The sequence below is a fragment of the Monodon monoceros genome, unplaced genomic scaffold (assembly GCF_005190385.1).
Source record: "Monodon monoceros isolate NGI ecotype Baffin Bay Population unplaced genomic scaffold, NGI_Narwhal_1 Super_Scaffold_21, whole genome shotgun sequence".
Lineage (NCBI taxonomy): Eukaryota > Metazoa > Chordata > Mammalia > Artiodactyla > Monodontidae > Monodon > Monodon monoceros.
In genome coordinates this window covers 161,421,936-161,443,277 of record NW_021703778.1, presented here as the reverse complement: position 1 = coordinate 161,443,277, position 21,342 = coordinate 161,421,936, and the positions used below count along the sequence as shown (strand labels likewise).

The window sequence follows — 21,342 nt, the reverse complement described above, 5'->3', positions numbered from 1 at the left end:
CTGCTTTTTGCTTTCTTGCATCTGTTCATTCCCTTCTTAGAGAATTCCATGGCACCCTCCTCTGTGCTTTTTGGATGGTGTTAAGGGAGTGGGTGGGATAGCTCTTGTTTCTCTTTTGTTTCTGTGGGATCCTTAATTTCCCCCCTCTTGTCCCCTTTCCCTTCACTGCCCTGTTTCCAAGGGTGCCTCCCCGTCTCTGTCTGGCTTGCACTCAGAAGCTGTGCTTCCCTGATTTCTGTCGATCCCACTGACTCTCAAGCCTCTTTCCTAGCCAGCACTTTAAAGTACCAAGTCCCAGCCTGCGTGGAGTATTTTGGCTTTTATTGTTGGACCCTCTCTGGGGATGACTTTTGTCTTTTTTTGGCTAAGCCCTGGGTGCCCCTCTATTCTTTTTCAGTGGCTCTTATTTGTCCCTCCCTGTCTCTAAACCTGCAGACTTGCTGTGGGGTTGGTGGGAACTCTATCGAATTTGGTCTGTTTTTCAATTACAGGTCTTTTAAAGGTTGTCGTATTTTTTGTCCCCTGGTGCTGCTGAAGGCATGGGTCATATGTGGTTTTAAATCCTCTTTGTTGGTTTTATGGTGTTCTGTTCTTTGTTTGTTTGTTTGTTTGTCTTTTTTTGTTTGTTTTTGAGGGTGAATGAGATTTGAAATCCGGCAGCTATCATTATCCCCCCAGCCCAGAAGTTTCTCTGTACTTTTAAAGACTCAGCTCAAACTTTACCATCTTCTTTTCTCTGAAATCCTCCCTGATAGTTTTCCAGTTTCCGTGCTCAGATATTTGCTACTTCCTTGTGTTCCTAACTCCTTTTACCTCTCTTTAATTACATGTGTTATATTGCATTGTAGTTATATACTTGTTTGTCTCCCCATCAAATTGTGACTGTCTCCAGCAAACCACACATTTCTTTTTTGTGATACGTAGTGGTACCCACTAATTGGATTAATTTACTTAGAATGGAAACACAGTCAGTAGGTGAATGTCACCTCTGTCCACTATGAATAATGTGCATACTTTTGGATCATATTGATCTTCGGTTTTAAAAGAAGATAAGTAAGTAGAAAATTTGAATAATGATCAGGTTTATATTATAATAATACTAAAGTTTAAGGTAACAAGGTTACCACTTTCTCCCACAGAGCTTATAATGTTGATTGATTTTTGAAAATTGAAATGCCTTTCATAAATACTTTTTCTAATATTGCTGAATAGTTAAAAGTCTGGAATCTGAAATGATTCATGGTTTCTTTTTTTTAAAGAGTATCTGTGAAAAGATTCTGCAAAAATTTTTTTAATGGATCATTTTAATGTATAAGTGACTCTCTACCTTTTTGATATACAAGATGTATTTTATGTGCCGTGTGGCTTAAATTCCACATACCTATGGAAAAGACAAATTTGATTCTTAAATGTACAGTACTGAATTCACCTGATTGATTTTGGAAACAGGAGTGTCAAAATCCATCTTCTGCTCAGTTGTTGCTACTTTTTAGCACCCTGCAAATATCTGGCTTGTGCTTTGTTTTGTATCTGGTTTTGAAATAAAGAATTTGACGGTATGGGTGTATATCCTTAAGGAAACTGGGTAGGTGAAAATGAAGACCCTTTACATGATAATTATTAAGTATTCTATTGATAAAAATTTGTTCTTTTTTCTTGCCTAACTTTTCAGAACATAAACATTTTTAAAGTGAGGGCTGTTTCTTCTCAGACCAAGGGATCCATTTAACCCATTTGTTATTTATAATAACTGCATTTGGTATTGTGGGCCGTGATTATTAGATGCAAAAATCAAATAAGATTTTAAAGATTAAATAAGAGATCTGTAGGACTTCAGTGTAGATTTTAAAAAAAAAGGATTTCATCCAGAATTCCTTGTAGAAAGATACTGCTATAAGCAGCAGGCATTAGTCAACATAGTACCTCATCAGTTCACTAATGTACAGGTCAGAAGGGAAATTTGTCTCTGTAAATGAATTTGCTCAGAAAATAGATTTGTTAGTTTTTTATATTCTGAAACTAAAAAGGAAAAAGACAAAGGGAACGGGATGGATAGTTATCTGATATTTGTGTGCCATAAGGAATAGGCGTTCTTTTCAATAATGTTTTAATTGAAAGATCGTTTTCTTTAGTTCTACTGTGTGATATTTTTTTTACCTGTACTGGTCTATATTTTGACTATATATTTGCTCTTTTCAAAAGAAATGCTAAGCAAGCCACATGGATCTAGAACTGTGGAGTAATTTCCTTGGAAACATTTTAGTTTCAGGTGGACATTGCGAGAAGACATTTGACCCTGCTATTTTTAGCAATGTCCCCTGTAAGCCATTCAAAAGATTGTGAACAAACCACTCTGATCTTTTGAGGCAGGACCTGAGACTTCCTATACTTTTACTCAGTTATGATTACTATTAGTAGTAGTACAATTCAGGTGGTGCTTTACCTGTGCATTCTCATTAAATCATCAACTACCCTGTACAGTAGTGCTGTTACTGTCTTTGTGTCACAGACGAAGAGGAGACTAAGGTTAAAGGTTTTGCTCTAGTTCACACATCTTGCAAGTGGCAAAACTGGGTGTGAACCTAGATATTTGCACTGCAGAAACTGTGCCTGCCTAATCCTTTTTTCACGACTGGTTTTTCACCCTGCCTGAGAAGAACATACCTTGATTTATTCATTTATGTATTTCACATCGGGGGTGGTGTTAAGGACAAGGGGTGGTGAGGAGCGAGGGTGGCGAGCCAAGGAAGAAAAGCGAATGTTTTTGGGTTTTTTTTAGGAATTGTCAGTTACTTTAGTTTTTTGTTTTTAAAGAGGTCATTTTTAAAAGCATGGATCTTTTCTGATATGTGCAGAGAACAGACACCCATTAACCTACCGACTACTGCTATCTAATCTTAACATTTTGTGATGTTGGGTTCATATCTGTTTTCCAAGAAATTGTTACTAATTCAGTTGAAGCCTCACGTATCCTTCTTGATGTCATCTCCCCTTTGTCTTTCTTTCCAAAAGCAACCATTACCCTGAATGTAGTTTTTGCATCGCAATTATGTTTTTATACTTTTACAACATAAGTATATGTACATAAATTACAGTACATAATAATATTTTGCATGTCTTTCTCTTTACATAAATGACATCACATGATATACACATCTTTAGTGTATATCCTTATTATCCGTATTATATATATTCTTCGTTGCTACCGTTACAAGTGAGAGTTGTTTGTATGGACATCTCTAACTTTTATTAATTTATTTTGATTGCTCTATGGTATTCCATTGTATGATTATATCATACTTTCTTTATTCATTGTCCTGTTAATGGGCATTTAGGGTTTTAATTTTTTACTGTGGCATTGTTTATGTGTCCACATGCATATGTGCAAGAGTTTCTCCATAGCAGCGGTCCCCAACCTTTTTGGCACCAGGGACTGGTTTCATCGAAGACAGTTTTTGCACGGTCGGGGGCGGGGATGGTTCAGGCGGCGATGCGAGCAACGGGCAGCGATGGGGAGCGGCAGATGAAGCTTCGCTCGCTTGCCCGCCGCTCACCTCCTGCTGTGCCGCCCGGTTCGTAACAGGCCGCGGACTGGTACCAGTCCACGGCCCAAGGGTTGGGGGACCCCTGCTCTATAGTGTGTACCTAGGAATAGAATCACTGAGTTGTGGGTATGCACAGCTTTAATTTTATTCAGTATCGTCAAGCTGCTTTCCAAATTGATTGTGCCAGTTCATATTCCCACTGACAGGGCACAAGGGTTCATTTTACTTTGTCAACTCTTGGTTTTAAATTTTTAAACTGATTTGATGGGGAAAGTAATCTTTTTGGATTATCATTTCCCTGAATGCTGATAGGTTTAATAGAATTCTTGAAAAAAAAAAAAAAACGAGGCAAAACGAAAAAAAATTAGATTTCTTGACCATTTAGTTTCCCTCTTTTGTGAAATTGTCCTATCATTTGCCCCCTTACTTAAAATTATTATTTTTTAAAATTGGATTGTTTTTCTCTGTTTAAAAGGAGTGCGTTATGCTGCATTTCCTGTGATTACATACCCTGTGTCCCTAACTTCTTAAACAGAATATTTTGGTTATAATTTAACCTTTTTTAAACTGACCGTGAACAACATTTACTGTGCTGTGTTTTGACAGCAATGCTGAAGGTATGTGAGACTATTGGTGTTCTCATACTCGATGCCTTAGAGTGCTGTGCCTTTTATAGTTACTGTTCACTTTTATAGTACTTTCTTTTTCTTCCCGTGTTTCTTTTCTTCTCTTGTTTCCCTTCTTGATGCTTTCAACGCATTTCATTGCTTCTCTGCTGTCTGATTTTAGTTAAAATTATCTGGTTGAGGCTCTGAGAATTATGTTGTCTTTCGGGAAGTGAAGGTGCTGTGATGAGCTACTTTCCTCAAATCTGAGAGGGCTCTCTGAGGTCTGTTCCAGCTGGGGGCTTGTATTTAAACTCTGTGTGGCTGTATTTCCTGAACAGTGGCCTCTAGATTAGTGTGAGCATTGCTGTACCCTATCAGAAGTGATGATAAGCTTTTGAGACCAGCATGTATTATTGTAAGTCAACATGAAAATTATCTTTTAGAATTCCAAATTAGAACTTTCCAAAGTAAATTTTCTTCTCTTTTGGGTTTCTGAGTGTCGTTAGAGCAGAATTGAAATCTTACTAATGTTTCTGTGTTGGGTTGGGCCTCTACTGTGCTTAACATTGCTTGTTGAGTTTTTATCTTCCCGTTGGCTGATCTGAAACGTTCTTATTCCCCTATTGCTTTGGATTTCTCATTGGCATTAACGTTCTCTGGGGACAGGGATTCTGTCTTTTCTTCACATTTGCATCTAATCGCCCAGAATAGTTTCTGGAACATGACAGATACTCCGATATTTGAGAACATGTACAGTGGAGTGAATTCCACCTTCCTTATTTTTTGTAACAAAACCGGACTTAGTTGACTTAAAAGATTTATATTTGTTTCAGTCACTTTCTATCTCAAATTATCTGCATCATTTTCTGTCTTTTCTGTTTTTTTTTTTTACTGTGGTTAAGGATGAGTCTGGTCCGAAGTGTATTCTGTGTAGTTAAAAAATTATTTAAACTATGGAATACACTAAAAAAATATATAAAATATATGTAAAGTACCATGAATAACGCTACAGTTGTCCAAGAATCTATCACCTAGTTTATGAAAAAGAATATTCCTTTTGAAGTACCTTAGAGACTATTCCCCAATTTCACCCTTCCTTTTTTTTTTTTTAAATGCTTGGCTTTTTATTTATTTATTTACATATTTTTGGCTGTGTTGGGTCTTCATTTCTGTGCGAGGGCTTTCTCTAGTTGCGGCAAGCGGGGGCCACTCTTCATCGCGGTGCGCGGGCCTCTCACTATCGCGGCCTCTCTTGTGGAGCACAGGCTCCAGACGCGCAGGCTCGGTAGTTGTGGCTCACGGGCCCAGTTGCTCCGCGGCATGTGGGATCCTCCCAGACCAGGGCTCGAACCCGTGTCCCCTGCACTAGCAGGCAGACTCCCAACCACTGCGCCACCAGGGAAGCCCTCCACCCTTCCTTTTAAGAGGGGTAATCATTATCTTGATTTTTGTGTTAATCATTCTCTTGCTTTCTGTAGTTTTATCATATATGTAGATCTCTAAACAATGTAAACATAAAATCCTGCTATATGCATTCTCTGCAACTTGAGTGTTTTCACCTGGCCTTTTGTTCTTGAATTGATCTATGTTATTGCATGTAGGTATATTTCATTCATTTTTATGGCTTTAAACTATTGATGTATAAAGAATACAATTATTCATTCTACTGTCAATGAGCACTTGAGTTGATTTCTTTCTCCTATTAAAAGCATTATTGCTATGAGCATTTTTTTGTTACATTTTTCCTGGTACATATGCATAAGAGTTTCTTTAAGCTATATACTTGGAAGTCAAATACTATAATACTGATTTTTTTCAAAATTGTTGTATTAATTTATACTCTTATCAGCAGTGTATAGGTAATCTATTTGTTCTTCATTCTGCCCAGCAGTTTTTGTCAGACTTAAAAAAAAAAATCTTTGGCAGTATGGGAAGTGTGACTCTTACTGTGGTCTTATTGTGATTTTAAATTTACATTTCCCTCATTACTAATGAGGTTGAACATTTTTCATAAGTTTATTGGCTTTTTAGATTTCTTTTTCTATGAAGTGCTTGTGTCTTTTGCCTGATTTTCTGTTGGGTAGTTTATCTTTCTTTTATGTAGGAGTTCTTTATGAATATGAATTCTGGAGAGTAATCCTTTGCCAGGTATATATATATTTATATATACACAAATATATATATATATATATACATAAATATATATAACAAATACAATACAGTCTCCAAGGTGACAAACCTGGTAAATTATTGAGATTTGAAACTAGGTCTTTGAGCTCAGAAGCACTTGCTTTCCTTGAAAGTTCTCTGTACCTTCCCTGCACATTTGCTGTGCTATGTCTTTTTTTTTCTTATCTTTTTTTTTTTTTAATTGAAATATAGTTGATTTACAATACTGTGTTAGTTTCAGGTATACAGCATAGTGATTCAGTAATTTTTGCAGACTATATTCCATTATAGGTTACTACAAGATGCTGGGTATAATTCCCTGTGCTCTAAGGTATATCCTTGTTGCTTATCTATTTTATACATAGTAGTTTTTACCTGTTAATCCCATGCCCACCCTTAATTTGTCCTTTCTCCCTTCCCTCTCTCCTTAGGTAACCACAAGTTTGTTTTCTATATCTGTGAGTCTGTTTCTGGGTTGTTAGTTTTTTTTGTGGTATTTCTTTAATATGGAATGTACATTTTTGTTAAAACTCCCTCAGTTCTGCAGGGCCCATAGAAGTCAGGAGAAGCCTTCCCTCATGTTTCAGCTGGGTATGATCTCTCCTTCTTCTGACTTCTCCACATTTTGGCAGTAGTGCATTTTATTTGGTATTATAGTTGTTTATTGGTAATGTTTACTCTATTAGATAGTAAGCTTTTGGGGAGCTGTTTTCTTCATCTTTGTTCCCCAGTACCTATCATAATAATGATTGGCATGAGAAAACTGGTTCCCAGGGCCTATTATAATAACTGGTAAGAGAAGACTCAACTACAGTGGTTTAAATAAATAGGATTTAAATTTTAAAACCCCTACATAACAAGGAGTCTGGAGTCAGGTAGCCCATGCCAAGAATCCAGGCTCTTTCTGTCTTTCTGCTCTGCTGACCTCAGTATGTGACTTTTGTCCTCAGTGTTGACTACTGATGTTGACTATCCACATTCAGATAGGAATATGGGGCAAGAGGAAAACACTTTCTGTTTGTGAGGTGTTTTCTTCCTATGTAGGATTTGAAATCCTCTTCTTTTTTGTATGTTTTGGTTTTGGCCACACGGCGGCATGTGGCCATCCTTCTGCAAGGGAGGCTGTGAAATTGAATATTTATTCCCAACCTCTCAAGACAAGGAAAATGGTGGTTGAGAGTGGTGGTATGTGGACCAGCATATAGTATCTGCCACAGAGAGGACTCCACGAGCATTCCGTATTTTAAAATTTTTATCAGAAATAATCCATGTAGATACTTAGTCAAATAGCACTATAAAACAAAATCAGCAGCCGCTCACCCTTGCCTGCCATTCCACTTCTGGATTCTGCTTTCTTCTGATACTGTCTACCAACTTAAAATGACATTTTACAGCTCTTGAGTCATCAATTTTAGACCTCCTTTATTTCTTTGCTCACCTATTTTAATGAAGCTGTATTACAATTCTGGTTGAATCCATATTCAATCTTTAATGGCTAGGTAAACATCCATAGCTGAGCCAAGTATATTATGTTTTTGTTTCCTTCCTTGTATAAATTTTCTGTTTTTCCTGGAGTTAAATTACCCCAATCTCTCCATTTATTTACTTTTCTTTGAGTCTCTAAGTGTTCCTACTTGTTTTAGCAGCTCTGTTAATTACTTTTCTGTATGGTTTTCTGTAGTTGAGATAACCTATGAGCGCTACTTTTTTTCCAGAAGACATTCCTTCTGGAACCCTCTGTCCTCTTCCATCTGGATTGTTTACTCTCAGCTACTCTGTAACTGTCTTCATGGGACTTTCCTTCAGCTATCGTCTTGAGCATGATGTGCTTAGTCCGTTTTTCTAGATCTTGTGGCTTTTTCTTAAGATTTTTTTGATCTTAAAATGTCTTGATTATGTTCTCATATGTGTGATAGGTTTCTTGTTCGCCTTATTGTTTGGGAGAATTTGTTTTTTTGGAAGACTAGGATATAGGAAGGTCTTTACTCTCTTGAAATTGGAAGTCAATAAATGATTTCTGTTCAGTGAATTACAGCAACAGTTAATGTATATTGTGCACTTACTATCTATGTGGCATCATTCTAAGTGATGTAGTACATTCATTATCTTATTTAATCTGTACAGTATCTGGTTTGGGTCAAACACTGCCTTTCCTAAGCATTTTTAATATTTTAACTCTTTGTATCCCCACAGCAAATCCTATAAGGCCAGTACTATTAATACCCTCACTTTACAGATGAAGGTACAGAGATACAGAGAGAGGGGTTAGGCAGCTTGTCTGAGAATGCACAGCTAGTAAATGGTGCCTGGATTCTAACCTACACAGTGAAATTCTAGGCCACTGCTGTTCTAGACAGCTCTATACAGTGCCTATATGTAATTAGGACTGGTTAGATATTTGTGGAATAAACATTTTAAAGTATACTCTGGGTTTTATTTTTTAAATTAAGATGGTATTTTTATAGATATACTTTTCGGCTTAGCTGTTGACTACTTCTATCCTTTCCTTTGTGAAATCTTAATAGTTTTTATTCTCCCATTATTTTCAGAGTCAATTTCAATATCATAAATGAAGCTAGCTTAGTAAAGTGGAAAGTTACTTTTTAAAAGCTAGTATGCTTTCATCCACATTTTAATAGTTATAGAAAATGGAAGGCAATAATAAAGCAAATAATGGGAAAGCAAAATTGAATTTTTTATGTCATTTCCCATGAGGAACCTATGGGTGTTCAATTTTTTATTCTTGTAATATTCCTTTAAAATTCCCTTTTACAGACATACAACAAAGAGCGAACAAGTCTTTTCTGTGGTTAATCTTTCACTATGGATGTCCTTGAATTTTTTTTTTTAATGGTTATGCTTATCAATGTACTATTGTTCAGATACTATAGCTACTTTAAAACTTGCCTTTTTAGGTTTTCCCTGGTGGCACAGTGGTTGAGAGTCCGCCGCAACGGGAGAGGCCACAACAGTGAGAGGCCCGCATACCACACAAAAAAAACAAAAACAAAACAACAAACTTGCCTTTTTACTTTGCAGGTGTATAGCCCAAATTAGAGAATGACGATAAATACAAATTAAATAAATACCTTACTTTGTGTTTACTACCCCTTTGGATATGCTGATGTATTTGTGCTAAGTAAGCAGATAATTAATAACATCTAAATATATATTTACATAAACATCTGAGTATATAAACATAAGCCTATTTGTGCATATGTTCATTGTTCCCTTTATTAAAATCCATGCAAATTCTATTCATTAGGGTATTATGGATACAGTCATCTTCCATAATTTAAAGTTGGCAATAGCTTGCTTTGGCCACAGCTAACTTGTTTTCTGGGAACTCTAATTAAAGCATTTTAGTTTCCGTCACTTGGCCAACTAAAATATTACATATATTTGACAGGTCTTATTTGGATTTATTTACTACATGTCATTTAAATTTCATTAGAACATGATTTCTTTGATTTTAATATAACCTAAATAGTTTTCACATGCTAAGAAGTACATTTCCTTATTTCAGTTAACGGAAATATTTAGGAATAAGATGAAGCTTCTATTATACAGATTTCTGGTTCTCCTGTGGCACAAGGTAGGTCCATTTGTGCTTGGGCAGAGTCATTTGACTGGTTCTGGACAACGAAATTGGTTAGAGGTTACGTGTAAGACTTCAGGGCCGGTGCGTTGAATTGCCAGTGTGACACCCTTCAAAGATTTTATTCCCACTGCTTCATCATCTCTCAGTACTCTAGATGGTGGCTTCTCTGTGATCCTGGGTATCATAGTAAAGAAGACATGGAACAGAACCCTAGGTAACCCATGATGGACATGTAGAATAAGTGAGAAATAAGTGGTTGTTTTAAGCCACTGGGGTAATATGTTGCTGTAATATAATTTAGATGATTCTGAGCAATAAAACTTACTGTAGGGAAAGCCTTGTATGAGGCCTCTCCGAAATTTTTAAGGCTATGAAGCTGCAAATAATCCACGAGTTTTTAAGAGAAAAGGGGTAGTGGCATTTAGCTTTGCGTTAAGGATCAGGCAGAGATGAGACTGGAAGGTTTTAAACTTTTGTGACATCCTCTAAGACAGTGATCCCCAACCTTTTTGGCACCAGGGACCGGTTTTGTGGAAGACAGTTTTTCCGTGGATGGGCAGGGGGGATGGTTCAGGTGGTCACGCGCGCGATGCGGAGCGGCAGATGAAGCTTCGCTCGCTGGCCCGCCGCTCACCTCCTGCTGTGTGGCCTTGTTCCGAACAGGCCACGGACTGCTACTGGTCCGCGGCCCAGGGTTTGGGGACCCCTGCTCTAAGAGACTCACAGACCTAGCTTGAAACTTTGTTTGCCTTGAGGATTTTTTGAAACTCCAGAAATGATACTTTAACAGTGAACAAGGATACATATTCCAGGTCTGGTAATGACAGTTGGCCTGATTCTAAATCTCCATATACACTCCCCCACCCCGCCACCCCTCAAAAAACCCCGTATCAATGAGCTCAAATCAAACCACCTGTGACCCATAACTTCAGCTTTGCTGAGAGATGGAGAATACCATAATCTTCAGGTGACGTCTAAGTAGGGAAGGAGAAGAGCAGCAAGTTCCAGTGGAGCTCTTGTTGCAGCAATCCTATGGGGGCATAGAGTGGGAGCAGGTAGTCTTAAGAGACTCTTGAAAAAAGAAGAGAGAGGCACAGAAAACTTAGACAAAACACAGGCCAAAGTCAGCCTCAAAAGAGAACGTGTCAACAGCATGTGCCAAAATACTGATTCCCATCTTGGGACTTGGTAGATCCCAGCTTTGGCTAAGGAAAAGAAGGGCTTGAAAGTGGGCAGGATCAGAAGTGGCAGCGTTAAAGAAGCATCACTTCTACAGGAGAATAAATATGGAAGGGGTGGGCACCTTGGGAATGTGGCCAGTGAAGAGAAAAAAAGAAAAGGAGAAAATTACAGATCTTGCAGAAATAAAAGTTACCCACAGTCCCGCCCCATCATCCATGAAACAAAGTGAACCTCACTAAACTGATAGGACCCTCTTATACTAGGAAGCTTGTATCCGAAATACTCAGAAATAGAAAAAAAATGTAATATAAAACTGCTGTAAAAAGAAAGCAAAATACAAATCAAACATTCCAGGTGGTGCAAAGTCTCCCCTAAATTATGCAGAAGAAAAGCAGAAATGCAATACTTCTAACCGAATAAATATCTTTAGAAAAGCAGTAGGTGATGTTGAAAAAAAACCACTTGAATCAGAGATTCAAAAACTAAGAAAGGAATGGACAAAAAAACAAGAAGGAAATGCAGTGAGAGTTGATTGAATTCAGGGGGAAAAAATGAAGGAAAAGACAATCATATCAGAAATGAAGGCTAAATAACAAAGTTCTCAAGGAAGAATAGAGTCAAGTGAAAATTTAATAAGAAGCATTAAAGAAAACCAGGGAAACAAAATTTTTAAAGTTAGATACAGAAAGAAAAAGAGGCCAGAGAGAAAGTACTTGAAGTGCAAGACAGACAAAGTTGTAACATGTGTAACTGGATTTCTTAAAGAAGGAAAATAAACTCTCAAAGGAATGTAATTCCAAAAATAAAAGAAGACTTGAGTCTACACATTGAAATGGGTAGTGGGAAAAATTAATAATGATATAATGATCAGCTCTGAGACATATCCCAGTGATACTATTAGACTTTAAAGATACATTCTCAGAGCTTCAGGCCAAAAGATGAAATAAATTGCACAATAGTAGGACAATTAGCTGACATCAGACTTCTCAAAAGCGACATCAAGGCAACACTGGAGCAACTTTTTTAAAAAAAAGAAACATAAGGAAAGAAAGTGCACATCAAGAATTATATTCGTCTTCAAGATTAAAGCTATAGAAAAGTTTTGAGTATTCAAGAACTCAGAGAATACCTTACACAAGTAGTCTTCCTGAGGAATATGATGGACAATGGGTTTCATCCAAACAGACTGGGGAAAAGCACTGATGATGAACACTTAGTATTTAGTTAGAGAGCTGATACTGAAACAAAGATGGGGGCCACAGATAGAGGAACATTTTGTAAGCCTTAAATTATATTGGTGATATAACTATTTGTAATTTGTATTGCATAAGTAGGCTTAGACCATAAGTATGTGTACGTGTTTGTTCCCAATTTTAGATTTATTTTCAATTTTACTTGAGGTCACAGCAAAAATCTAGTTCTTTGAGACGTAGAATGCAGGAGCAGAACTAAGAAACAACACACACCATGTAAACATTTTCAAATCCAAGCATTTATTTCCAAGCATAAAAGGTGGTGGGAAGGAGGAATGGGACCTGACTCCTCAAATTGCTCAGCCTCTTTTTCTGCTTCAGCTGCTACCAGGTATCCTCTAGTTGCTGACATTCTGATGTTTCTTGGGTAGACACAGGGAGGTGAGCACACAGGTTGTTTCATGAGAGGTGGCTTAGTGATAGCATGGCACATTATCTAGAGACATGGAGGTTATTGATGTACTTCACATTCCATTGGTTCAACATTGTAATATTTGGGTTTCATCATTCATAGTTAGATCATTACTGTTGTACTTATCATATTCTTATTTTTCTGGGTGAGTTGACCATATGCTTTTTGGTTCATTTATGGTGACTTAAACCAGTAAATAAGAAATAAGATCAAATAATTTCACATACAAATAATTCTTTCATTAGGAAATTGTAAGCAAATGTTTATACACCAGCTGAATGAAGAATCCCTTATGATGTTTTGAAACACACATATAACATATGTGTATGACATAAGCCTTGTATACAGTGTAAGTCCATATACAGCATAAGTATTTGTATAGCAGATTTAATATATATAAAATGATATAAACATGCATTTCCTAGCTTTGTTCATGAAAGAGCCTAGAAGGCAGGTTATTCCAGTAGCAGTGAACACACCTGGCACCCAGATCTTGGTTTCTAATATCATTTCCCATTAAAAGGAATCAAGGCTACTTAAGAGAAAGCAAGGAAGTGCTTAAAAAAGAAAGAAAAGAAAATGAAGGAGTCATGTCAGAAGGACAGAGAAGCCAGCTTGAAGCTGCTTTCACTGACCAAATATGGGTCAGTTTGTGCATCAAAACAATTAAGGGCAAGAATGAGTTTTAAGTCATTGGAAAAACAGTCATCTATGAATAGTCTGGTGATAGATAGGAAGAAGGGAGGATTCTTCTCAGTACAGTGCTGACTGATAAACATGGAAGGAGTGGAAAAGTTGGAAAATTATTATTTTGTAATCATTATAGTAAAGACTGGTTCAGGCAAGACTCATCAATGGATGCTAAATTTAGGTGCAGGAGTTTGATGAGGAATAGGGTACTTTAATGGCCCTGATTAGTACCTATATAAAGGAGAAACTGGACAGCACCTTGACTAAGTGATCAAAAAAGAACGTCACCAGTGAGGAACAGACTGACATTGTATGCTTCTGGTTGTGTTACCCTGAGAAGCACACATAATTTGAGTAGTATTCTAGCTGGTCATGCATAACTTGAATCATGAGGAAATTTTAGTCAAACTGAAAATTCTATTTAAATAAACACATCTATTCTTCAAAGAAAGTCGGTTATAAAAGACAAAGGTTGAGGATGTCTTTGAGATTAAACAAGATTAAGGAGACATGATAAAATAAATGCAATATGTGATTCTATACTGGACTTCATATACAAGAAAAAAAATGCTATTAAAGGATGTATTAGTCAGGGTTCTCCAAAAAACAGAACCAACAGGATGTATATAAATATAGAAAGAGATTTAGCATAAGGAATTGGCTCATATGATGTGGAGGCTAGCAAATCTAAAATCTACCGGGTAGGCCGACAGGCTTGAAACCCAGAAGAGCCAATGTTCCAATTCCAGTTGAAGGCAGTGTGCTGGAGAATTCTCTCTTCCTTGTGGGAGGCTGGTCTTTTGTTCTGTTCAGGCTTTCAACTGATTGAATAAGGCCCACCCACATTATGGAGGACAATCTGCTTTACTCAAAGTCCGTAGATTTAAATGTTAATCAAAAACATCATCATAGAAACACCCAGAATAATGTTTGAATGATCAGATATCTGGGCACATATATGCATCTCCTTAAACCTTACTTAATCTCCAAATAAAGACAATAATAAGGTCATACTTCCAGCTAACATTTTACAGCTATCTTGTGTACAATGGAAAACACAATAACCCTCTCCTCAGAGGAGGCTTCAAAGTCCTTGAGTGATGTTTACTCTTCTCCTTGATATCCAGTAACTTAAACACTATGAAATAAATTTAATACATTATATGTTACATGATAAGGGGATAAGAGAGGGAAGAGAATAAAGATACTTGTTTTACACACACACACACACACACACACAAACATATTACTAATAAGATAACAAGGGAGAAATTCTCATGACAATTACAGTCTTCATGGCTGTAGCTGGTCACATGGTCTCTTCACCACTGACCTTCAGGAATGTCCCAGAAAAGAGCTATAGTGTTGTAACTATCCATATTGGGCAGAACCATCTGTAAACCAGGCCTGAGTCTTGTCTTTTCTGTCTCCTGATCTTAGGGAACTGCCCATGAGGCCACAGATGCAGGCTGGGAGAGAGAAGGTGGTGTGGCAGGAGTGGGGACTGCAGGCATTTGGGCCACTTCTTCAGGGAACATATTTGTGCCTTCAGTGCCTGCTCAGTCCCAGTCTCATGTACGTCACTTCCGTTTGATGATGGAGTGTTGCTGTGCATTCACATTTATGGAGGGCAAAGTACACCAACTTAAATATTAATCTTACCCCATAACGCCATCGTAGAAATACTCAGAATAGTGTTTGACCAAATATCTGGGTGCTCTGTGGTCCAGCCAAGTTGACACATAAAATTAGCCATCACAAAGTACATCAAACAACTGACAAATCAGAATAGGGACCATAGATTAAAGTATTTTATCAATATTGAACTTTCTGAATTTGATACCTATACTGAGGTTACTTAAGAGAATTTTTAGGAAAAACACACTGAAATACTAAGGTGTAAGGACGCATGATGTGTGCGAACTACTCTGAATTAAATCAGAAAAAAATAAGTAACGTGTGTGTGTATGAGTGTATGAATAAGACAGGAAACAAATGTGGCAGAATGTTAAAAATTAGTGATTATGAATATGAACGTTGTCTATTTTTGAAGCTTTGGATTTTGAACTCATTTTAAAATAAAATAAAAAATTTAAATGTTCAGGAAGCGTTATAAAAACAGTTATGTTTAAGAGGCACAAATGATCTGTACCTTTTTACATGGCAGCATAATTTTGCTCATACCCTTGTCATGATCGCTCAACTTGGCTACAGGGGAATGGGTTACACACTTCATCTTTGAAATAAGAAAAGGAAGGGTCACAGGGGAGCATGTTGCTATAGAGTTCTAGTGCCTGTAAGTCCCTCCAGAGCACTCCTGGACCTCTTTCTTCTAAATCACAGAATTGGGGTTGGAGCATGGCTGTGTTGAAGAAAACAACAGTTGAAACTGAAATAGAGGAAGGATGGGCCAAGACAGGATGAACTAAGTTTCTTTGGTTTCCAGTGTGCATGGCATTAAATTAGGTAGTTCATCATGAATTAAAATTAACATTGTTTAAAAGTGGGATTATTCTTGAAAAACGAGTTCTGCAGCAGCCCTGTGAAAGTTTATAGCTGTAAGCACAGATTATTGCAAACCGATATTTGATTCAAGGCTGCTACACTTAAGTGCTAATAGAAACCAAATTGGCACTATTAGCAGCATGTAGCCTGGAAAATAGAAAAAGGAAAGGGTGTTGATGAAGTACTTTCTCACAGAATTAATTGTAGAGGTGACAATAGAATTGCAGTGGAAAAGTGAGGTTATGACTTAGGAGGAACAAAGTGCTGCTGTATTTTCTTACATCAAATTGAAATCTGATCCTTGGGAATATTACTTGTGACTGTTAAAAACTATGTTATATCTTACATGGAAGATATAATTTAAAATATATCAACAAATACCAAAATAATTTTGGTAGCACTTTGGAAGCTGGAATGTTTGCCTTGCTGTCATGGTTTAAGTTTTTGTCATTTTTAAGATACCTAGTTTTTTGCTTGCCAGAATACTGAAGCATGTCTCCTATGGTAAATGAAGGTAGAGCGAAATTTAAGAATAAGGAAAGCCTGCTGAGTGTAAGTAACGAGGTTCTATTTGTCTAATCTAGATTTAGCTTCGAAGTATGATTGTCTTTAAACTGTCAGACAGTCAATGATTTATAAACTAACACTAAGGGAACTAGCTTTTGAAAACAAGTCTTCTAAAAATTTCTGTGCAGTCATTTTGATGTGTATTGTTCTCTAAATTATCTGTTAGTTCACCTTTTTGTGCATGTTAAGTTCAGTCACATGATGTGGCCAGGAAATGAAGTATTGAATTGACTGTTCTTTTAAAGCTGTATCTTGTAAAATGATTGTGAATTTTTTTAATAATCTGACTACAGTAAAATTTTTATTGGCCATTGGCCATCTTCAATTGGAAGCTCCACAGACATTTCACATACTTACTTTTTAATTCATAAAATTTATGTTAACCAAACTTATACATACACACACTCACAGAGCTGCATGTTAAGTAGTGATGTGCGGTTAAATCACATGCTCTTCCAGCAAGGACAGAAAAACTTCTAACACTTAAGAATAATGCATTCATAAACAAATAGCCTATTTCTATAAAATTTAAGAACAAGGTGCTTAGATGATGTAGTATAAGATGTATCAAAAATGTGTGCATTTTGAAAAATGCCTTAGAAGCTTTATATTGCTGTTTAGAAATATGGGACTTTTCTAAAAAGTAAGCATTAACTCCGATAAGTAAATACATTTGTGCAAAACAATAACCAAAAAAGCATTAAGAAAATCCATGTTGAATCTGAAAGTTTCTTCTCTATAATATTCATGTTTAAACATATTCTCATGATTCTTAACTTTATGGCCCTATTTTTTTTTAATTGAGGTATAATTTACATACAATAAAATTTGCTCTTCGGATGCGCAGGCTCAGCGGCCATGGCTCACGGGCCCAGCCACTCCGCGGCATGTGGGATCTTCCCGGACTGGGGCACGAACCCGTGTGCCCTGGATTGGCAGGCGGACTCTCAACCACTGCGCCACCAGGGAAGCCCCATTTCTGGGTTTTGACAAAAGAATATGGTTCATGTGCACCATTTTGAAAATTGATCTTTTTTATTTATTTATTTTTGGCTGTGTTGGGTCTTAGCTGCTGCGCACGGGCTTTCTCCAGTTGCGGTGAGCAGGGACTACTCTTCGTTGCGGTGCGTGTGCCTCTCATTGCGGTGGCCTCTCCCCTTGCAGAGTACGGGCTCCAGGTGCGTGGGCCTCAGCAGTTGTGGCACGAGGGCTCAGTAGTTGTGGCTCACGGGCTCCAGAGCACAGGCTCAATAGTAGTTGTGGCGCACGGGGCTCAGTTGCTCCACGGCATGTGGGATCCTTCCAGGACCAGGGATCGAACCTGTGTCCCCTGCATTGGCAGGCGGATTCCCAACCACTGTGCCACCAGGGAAGTCCTGAAAATTGATCTTAACTTCTCTTTTACTCCGAGTGCTGTATGATCTCATGGTCACTTAAGGATTATCAATTTGAATTTTAAAGATTGCACAATAGGTATTTTAGTAATTTCAGTGTTTTCACTTTGTGCTTAGTAGTATTGGTGAATAACATATTGAGGAATTTACCTTTTCCCCTCTTTCCCTAGTTCCAGTGCCTTAGTGTAGCCTTTATCATTTGTGTCCTTGACTATTGCATCAACCTGTGTGTTGGTTTTGCCGCCTTCCATGTGATTCCTTTCTAATTCATCTTACCCACTGCTGCTGCTGCTGCTCTTTCTAAGGTACAGAACTGTATCTTAATCTTCTGCTTTAAGTCTTTCATTGGCTCCCCATCGCCTTTATAACAAAATGCATGCTTTTTAAAATTAGAGTCTTCCATGAATTGGTTCCTGCCTTGTGTCTTACTTTTTATTTTTATTTTTTTTATTTTTTGTGGTTCGTGGGCCTTTCACTGTCATGGCCTCTCCCGTTGCGGAGCACAGGCTCCGGACGCGCAGGCTCAGCGGCCATGGCTCACGGGCCCAGCCGCTCCGCGGCATGTGGGATCCTCCCGGACCGGGGCACGAACCCGTGTCCCCTGCATCGGCAGGTGGACTCTCAACCACTGCGCCACCAGGGAAGCCCCCTTGTGTCTTAATGGGCCTTCTTTCTCCTTCCTTTGCCTGCATTTGCCCATCTGTTCTCTTTGCAGATTCCCAGATATGCCATGTTCTCTGTGTCCATCAGTGTCCGACTTCCCCAAACCTTCAGTTGAGGGGAGATGCTCTCGCCTGCTCCTCTGACACCCTTCCTACCTCTTACCGCTCTGCTAGTCCTGGCGCCCTGGGCTGCTTCACCGGCCTGAGTGCCTCCTCTGGACCCTGTGCTGCTTGACATCAGAGAGTATGTCTGCTTGCCAGGGCTTTTGCACAGTATTGTCTACAAGTAAGCATTCGGAATGTTTCTTCAGTTAGTGGACTATATATGTATCAATATACGTAGGGCATGATGACTACATAAAACCTACAAAATAAGTAAAGAGAAGAAAAATGTATTATCACTGCAGTGGGCACCAGAATTCCTGTATGGAGGTAACTGCCGTGGAGGCATCGCGTTGTTGTCAGGCTGTGTTAGGGGTGTGAGTCTGAATGTTGGCTGGGACTGAGAGGTCCAAAGTGGAGGAAGCTGGACTTCCCTGGTGGCACAGTGGTTAAGAATCTGCCTGCCAATGCAGGGGACACGGGTTCAAGCCCTGGTCCAGGAAGATCCCACATGCCGTGGAGCAACTAAGCCTGTGCACCGCAACTGCTGAGCCCGCGTGCCGCAGCTACTGAAGCCCGTGCACCTAGAGCCCATACTCTGCAACAAGAGAAGCCACTGCAATTAGAAGCCCGCGCACTGCAACAAAGAGCAGCCCCTGCTCGCCGCAACTAGCGAAAGCCCACGTGCAGCAACAAAGACCCAATGCAGCCAAAAATAAATAAATAAATAAATTAATTAAAAACCACCACCACCAACAAAACAAAGTGGAGGAAGTTGCTTGGCAGGAAACAAGGGGACAGATTTGTTGGTTTTGTTCCTAATGAGGAAGGAGAGAGAAAAGAGGAAAAAAGTCAGAAAAAGGGTGTGAGGCCAGGTAATAGATGAGATAAAGACCTCGCCTGAGGATGGAGGATGGAGAAAGATTAAAGATGTACCCACTTCCAGTTTCCTTTATAGTGTTGCCATGCTTGCTGCCCCTCTGCCTTACTCCAGAAATCTTCACTCAAGTCTCTTGTGCTAAGGAATGCTTTTTGCATGTGTTTGGGTTTTGCCTTTGTCTTTTGTAGCACTCAAAGAAGGACCCAAGTCTTGTTTGGGTGGGTACAGCACAGCACAGAGATGATCCTGACTACCTCAGAGGGAGCTGAGGATTACCACTTAGGACTTGATGGAAATTTTGGGAGAGGAGAGGCTTTCGACTTGCACAGGCCTTGTCTCTGTGGGATTTGAGTCCATCAGCCTGGATTCTAAGGAGCTGGCAAGACCCAGCTGATAACTAGGATACATCCACATCAGGAAAAGACTGGAAATGAACACAAAATGAGGGTAGCTAGTATTAGGATGGTGGGGTTATGGTTGACCCCATCCCTGAGACTTTCTCTGTTACAGGTCATAATAAAAGAAAAGTTTTAAAAAGAGGAAAATGTCTACAATGTCGTGATGTGATCTTTTTCACACTGGCACTTGGAAATTAGAGGTTAATGTTGATTTCTTTACTATTGAAGGTGCTGGAAAGGGGAAGGTGAAACTAATTATTGAGGAATAGGGAATTTGGGCTGGGACTAAAACTCCTTACTTTACCCAAAACAGGAACTTTTTCATTAACTCATTAGGCCTTGTTTCTCTCTCTCTTTTTTTTTTAAATTGATGAGTTAATGTCTCAAAGGGGGAAAAGAATCAGTTAAGTACCTGAAAATTGGCAAGGTTTTGTGTAGACATTGTTTAAGTTTTAGCAGTTGATAGTATTCTGTAGATCATAGATTTATAATAAATTATGGCTTCATTATTTCATTTTCAGCTGTAGCAGGCTATAAGATTCTCTACTTCCTATTGCATTCACAACTAAATCTCACAATGTTGCTTTTTATAATTGTTCTTTTCTTCTGAAAGGAAAAATAGTCAGAAAACCACTGACAGGGTCACGGTATACCACTGCTGTGTCTTGTATGTATTGCTGTTAATTAAGTGTTCCTTGTTGGTGGCAAATAGGATTCAATGTTGGATCATTATGCTATTTGTGTTTTCTCTTCATGCTCTGACTGCATGCATATAGTTCTACTTATAATCACAAAAGACTGATGTAAGCCCCGATGACACTTTACCAACTTACAATGGGCAATGCAAATCAATAAGTACATGAAACATCTGTGTTTGCTTGATTAGTGCATTTTTCTTTTTGGGTAAGGGTATCGAGTGAAAATTGGGTTGCTTGGTAAGCAAGGAGTTAGAAAAAAAAGGGAGTTGGCTGTGTATTCTAATAGCTAAAGACAGAAAGGCTCAGGAGCACGATATAGCTGTCTCCAGGATAGGGGTGTTCCTACCGAGGGAACCTGGTGTTTGAAGCTGTTGATTAGGTTATTCCCAGGAAAGTGCTAGAAACACACTGCCCAACTTGACATTCTGTTTTTTGGTTTTCATTTTGTCCAGCCTGTCTTTGGTTGTGCATTCTTTAAATATTTTAGTTCCGTTGATTAGGATATTTCAAATCCTTCTACCCTGATTTTTCTTAGACCTCACTTCAGCCTCTGTTGTACATTTTAGCCAGGCTGATTTCTGAGGCATTTTACTCTTGTTTCAATGCACTGCTTCTCTGGCAGTCCCTTCAGAGACTATTTGTGTCCACTAGAAAGGCTATATATAATCTGTTTTTT

At 38.4% G+C, this 21,342-nt stretch overlaps 1 protein-coding gene across 8 annotated transcripts in view; it reads left to right on the top strand.

Annotated features, from left to right (window-relative positions):
• The window catches only part of RPS6KA5 (ribosomal protein S6 kinase A5), a 181,627-nt gene that overhangs the window by 24,510 nt on the left and 135,775 nt on the right, over nt 1-21,342 (top strand). The gene's annotated exons all lie outside the window — the stretch shown is intronic.